We start from the raw sequence: 6,000 nt of genomic DNA on the forward strand, positions 1-6,000 counted from the left end.
CTGATGACCGGTTCAAGAGGGCATTCAGAGCCACACACACACACACACACACAGAGAAACACACACACATTTACTGACTCCAACATCTGAGACCGTCTGTACGAAAATACAGGCGACTATACACACGAATGGAAACTATGTAGAAATGTGCCGTAGCATGTCTAGAGCCGGGCTGTATGTCAAATATATGCACAACACTTTTGCTAGCGAACACTGATTTTAGTTCATACATTAAATTGTATTTGTCTGTGCAAACAATAATGTTTTACAATGATTTACAAGAGACTCCCTTTAAATGTTCATATTCAGTCTAACAGTAGCTTAACTAGCAAGACATTCAGTAACAACTTTGCAATAAGGTATTAGTTCATGCCTTTACTATTATGAACACTATAAATAATACATTTAGTACAGTATTAATTATGTTAGTTAATGAAAATACAGTTGTTAGTTCATGTTAATTAACAGTGCATTAACTAATGTCAACAAGCATACGTTTAGATTTTAATAATGCATTGGTTAACGTTGAACTGTGAGTAATAAATAGTGTACAACTATTGTTCATACTTAATTCCTGTTACTAAATACACTATATATATATGTATATATATATATATATATATATATATATATATATATATATATATATATATATATATATATATATATATATATATATAAACCAAATGATTTGAAGGATAGCAAGGTATATACGCTTAGAAATTAATTAAATATAATTAAAAAGTTTTTGGGGACTGCATTGCAATCTTAAAATAAAGTGTTTTAATGTCATGTTTCATTATATATATATATATATATATATATATATATATATATATATATATATATATATATATATATATATATATATATATATATATATATTGTATTTAGTAACAGGAATTAAGTTACACACACACATTTATGTTTTAATAAGCACTATAATCATAATATGTGGTTTAATTGTGACATTAATATCTGTAATGTTTAATTGACAATGCAACACATATTCACACATATTTGAACTTTTAGTAATAAAACAATTCTATAAGTAATAATAATAAAAAAAAATTTATTGGCGCCTTTCTAGACACCCAAGGTCATCTTACAAAATACACATTTAAACAAAACCATTATAATTAATACTAATAATTAATAAAATAATTAATAAAGACTTAATAAATAATAATTATATATATATGAGCGATGTGTCTTAAGACAAGATTTAAAAGTTGACATCTAAAATTTATCATCTAAAATTTATAATAACAATGCAAAATAGAGCAACACAAGCTCATTCTGAAAAACGTAACCCTATATACGTTTCTGGAGAGCACGAATTATGTAGCCAGAAGAACATATGGCTGCATTTCGTCTTTAAAATGAACACTACGGGGTGGTATGACGCTGTTCCTTTCCACGCAAACAGCTGACCGCTTACCTCTATATGGAAGTCTTTCCTGCTGTTACCAGTTTGTCTGGTAGCTCGACATGTACATCGGGAGATTTGAGACATAGAGAGGAGTTGACCACAATGACAGGGTTCAAGTGCGGTGAAGAATGATTCCAGAATGCAGGTAAAACAAAAAGAGAAGCCAAAAAATAAAATAAACAAGTAAATATTGAGTGAGTGAGAATGTGGTAAAAATCAGCCGAGGGCTTTTCTTTTTCTGGATTGCTTTTCAAAAAACACTATTGGTTGGGTTTATGGGTAAACGGGTCAATTGGTGCTTTTTAAAACACTATCGGTTGGGTTTAGGCAGGGAAGAGGGTGGGTCAGTTGATTGGTCGGTCAGTCAGTCAGTCAACAGTGACCTCTGGTGGATTTACGTGAGAACAACAGGTGCGAATGGCACTCACGAGAGAAATTTGAGATGTGAAAAAGCGTACATGGCGGCCTCTGGTGGATTCGTGAAAACAAAAACTGCAAAAAAACGTAGCTCCTGAGACATATTCGGTGTTCTCCAGAAATGTATATAGGGGTACGTAATTAAAATGAGCCTGGGTTGGAATATAGCATTAATTAAAATCAAAAATCAAGCTGCTTCACATTGTAAAGCTGCATGAATTTGTACTTTATTAGTTGTAAACCATCGCTATAACAATAAATATATAACAACATCAAAGAAAGTATGAAGTTCCCTGAAATCTGAGAAGGCGCAAACATGCTTGGCCCAGTTTAACTTGTCATAATCACATGACCACCATCTTCCACCTCAAACACAGCCTGTCCTGTCAGAGCCTCAATAATGAATGTCCTGCAGTCCAGTGTACTGACGCACGCTAATGTGTTTGCAAACAGGCCTCGGCACTTTCCATAGATAGAAACAGCTTTGAAGAGACGACTGAACATGGCGCTCTGCTGTAACGTACACTAATGCATGAAGCGACTGCAGCAGCTTAGCATGAAGAGGCAATTATTACAGGCGCAATCTTCAATGTGAAGCAGCATCCGTCTGCAGTGTCATGTGACTATGTGTGTGTGAGGACGGACTGCTGCTTTCAGTCATGAAATTCTCCTTATTATCACCTTGTGACAGTCATAAATCAACACCGATGTGCTGTCAGACTCTCATAGAAGAGCTTTTTATATCCAGCAGGTGACTGTGGTGAGAGTTCTGCTCAGCTTCTGACTCTATTAGAACTGAGCAGAGGAGCAAAATGTGTTTATGAGCAGAAATATCCACATGTTTACACTTTATACGAGTCATTTTATTAATGTAGTCTGGTAAAGACTGCATTAATTTATTAGAACATTCAGTAAAACTGTAATATTGTGAAGTATTAGTGCACAGTAATGCTATCAAATGATTATTCGTGATTAATCACATTCAAGCGAAATTTTTAATGTGTATATGTATAAATACAACCCGGGCTCATTGTGGAAACGTAGCCCCGCGGACGTTTCTGCGGACCGCGATTTACGTCCCGGGAGGTACGTATTCGAGCGGTTTTTTGTTTTCGCGGATCCGCGAGAGGCCGCTGTGTGCGCTTTTTCGCGTCTCGGGCGGGCGTTTGCGCCCGCGCCGTTCTCGCGCGAATAGCCGCCGGATCAAAAAAAAAAAAAAAAAAAAAAGCAAAAGCCCCCGTCTTCGATTTCGACCGCGTTTTCGGATCCCGCCGCGTTCTCGCCCTTATTTTCTGGATTCCGTTTGTCGTCTTACCTGATTTCCGGAACCCGCCGTTCCCCGGACTCGATCCCTGTCGTCGTCCACCGCGGCTGGCTCCGGCTCCTCCTCCTCCTCCGGGGCCTCCGCTCCGCCGACGCAACGCTGTGAGCTAGGCGGACAAACTGGTTGCGTCGGGAAAGCCCTCCACTCGGAGGCGAGCCGTCGGGCGGCGTTCGCTCGAAAAAAACCAAACGCGGCCTTTACGTACCTCCAGCCACGTAAATCGCGGTCTCCAGAAACGTCCGCGGGGCTACGTTTCCAGAATGAGCTTGGGTTGTATAAATATGGACGAAGGTCACTGGTTCGAGTCCCAGCTGGTTTAATTAGCATTTCTGCATGGAGTTTGCATGTTCTCCCCATGTTGGTGTGTGTTTCCTCCGGGAGCTCCGGTTTCCCCCACAGTCCAAACACATGCACTATAAGGGAATTGATTAAGTAAACTGGCCATAGTGTATGAGTGTGTATGGGTGTTTCCCAGTACTGGGTTGCAGCTGCGTATATTTATACACAGTACTTGGAAATATATTTTAAAAATATGAACTTTTATTTTAAAATTAATCATATGACAGCACTAATACACAGTTCTGATGAAAATGATCTCCTATTGTAATATACTTCATAATGCAGTGGTGACCAAAATTGTACATGGAGGGCCGGTGTTCTGCAGATTTTAGCTCCAGCCCTAATCAAACACACCTGCTAATCAAGGTCTTACTAGGTATACTTAAAACATCCAGGCACGGTTGTTGAGGCAAGTTGGAGCTAAATTGACCCCTGATATAATGTATGCAAAGTAGGGCTGCATGATATTAAAAAATCTGACTGCAATATTTTAGCATTATATATGAATATATGACATGAATAGGTCTATTTAGATAAGAATTCATTAATTTAGATAGATTGAGATAACTAGCAGGGTGAATCATGCATAAAACAAATTACAAGCATAGATAAAAACAATAGAGTAAAGAAAAATGAAATAAATAGTGCTTTAATGAGGTTTTCTGGGGAGTTTAACAGTATTCGGTTAGAGAAATTAAATAAAAATGTTCAAATTATATTTATTGAGATTCTTTTACAATAATTTCCTCCATGAACCTTTATTATTGTTCTAATAAGTTGATTTGCTGCTCAATAAATACAGTGCTCAGCATATATAAGTGCACCCCTTACAAATCTCTCTTTTAAATTAAGATTTTTAATGGGAAACTATTATATTTGTGCATATACATTAGATTAGTCAGTACTGAAGCCAAATCTGGAGCTGATCTAGCAAAATAACTTAAGGTAATGGTTTAAAAACTAGAACACCCAAATTTATATGTTAAAGAAAAATATTAAATACAAATTTAAAAAAAGAGGAAAAATCAAGAGAAGCAAAAAAAAAAAAAAAAAAGGGGGAAAATTTTTGTTGAAATTTTGTAGGTTGTAATTTTTTTTGCAATATTCTTTCAATTTCTAAATATGTTTGGTGACTAAAATATTATTGAAATAAATATATCTGTTTAATAAATCTGTTTAGTTTAAATGCACCAAAATACATCGCATATATTCACTGAGAAATGGAGGAAAATATTCACTTTCAAAATAGGGTGTACTCAATTATGCTGAGCGCTGTATGTATTATTATTGTCAATGCTGCTTCATTTTGTAAGATTCTTTGATGAAAAGAAAATTTAAAAGAAACTTAATTTAGTGAAATAGAAATGTTTTGTAAATATCTCTGCTGTCACTTTTGATCAATTTAATGGGTCCCTGCTAAATAATATTTAAATATTCATTCATTTTCCTGTCGGCTTAGTCCCTTTATTAATCCGGGGTCACCACCGTGGAATGAACCACCAACTTATCCAGCAAGTTTTTACACAGCGGATCCCCTTCCAGCCGCAACCCATCTCTGGGAAACATCCACACACACATTCATACACTATGGACAATTTAGCCTAGCCAATTCACCTGTACCGCATGTCTTTGGACTGTGGGGGAAACCAGAGTACCCGGAGGAAACCCATGCGAACGCAGGGAGAACATGCAAACTTAACACAGAAACGCCTACTGAGCCGAGGATCGAACCATTGACCCAGTGACCTTCTTGCTGTGAGGCGACAGCACTACCTACTGCGCCACTGCCTCGCCATATTCTTTTTTTATTGACCCCAAATGAGTTTTATTTGCCACTGAAATGATTGATTAGTACTATTAAAATGTCTCCAGTCAAGCGCTCATATTCTCAGTCTATTTTACACGATTTAGATGACACAGAAAAGTGGAGGCAAGAAAAAGCCAGCATCAGCTAATCTTATAAAGGCTCCTGGTAAAAGCTGATTTGTTTAAGCAGAAGTCAACACAGGTCATAAATAACAGCCTGGATCTGTGAGTCAACATGGTCTCCAGCTTATTTTCTTTTCAGCAGAAAAGCAAAAAAAAAAAAAAACATTCATTAGGAGTAAATATTTGAGTTATTATGATTTAGTGGTGGCGGCACGGTGGCTCAGTTATTAGCACTGTCACCTCACAGCAAGAAGGTTGCTAGTTCAAGTCCCAGTTGGCATTTCTGTGTGGAGTTTGCATGTTCTTTCCGTATTGGCGTGGGGTTCCTCTCAGTGCTCCGATTTTCCACACAGTCTAGTGTACTAACACAGTACAGTATAAAAACAAAGGAAACTTAAAGAACGGCCCCACAATTCACCAAAACAAATGTGTGTGTGTGTGTCAATGCTAGATGTAGATTTGAAATGAAGGAAGGTGGTCTTGTGTAAGTGTCCTGTCGTCACTGAAAGACCACCATGATCTGTCTGTGTCAGTGGGTGAGACAGAAAACGCAGCTGTC

At 37.2% G+C, this 6,000-nt stretch overlaps 1 protein-coding gene across 1 annotated transcript in view; it reads left to right on the top strand.

Annotated features, from left to right (window-relative positions):
• sh3bp5a (SH3-domain binding protein 5a (BTK-associated)) overlaps window positions 1-6,000 on the top strand; it is a 35,572-nt gene that overhangs the window by 6,338 nt on the left and 23,234 nt on the right. The window lies entirely within an intron of this gene.

This window comes from Danio rerio, chromosome 19, assembly GCF_049306965.1.
Source record: "Danio rerio strain Tuebingen ecotype United States chromosome 19, GRCz12tu, whole genome shotgun sequence".
Taxonomy (NCBI): domain Eukaryota; kingdom Metazoa; phylum Chordata; class Actinopteri; order Cypriniformes; family Danionidae; genus Danio; species Danio rerio.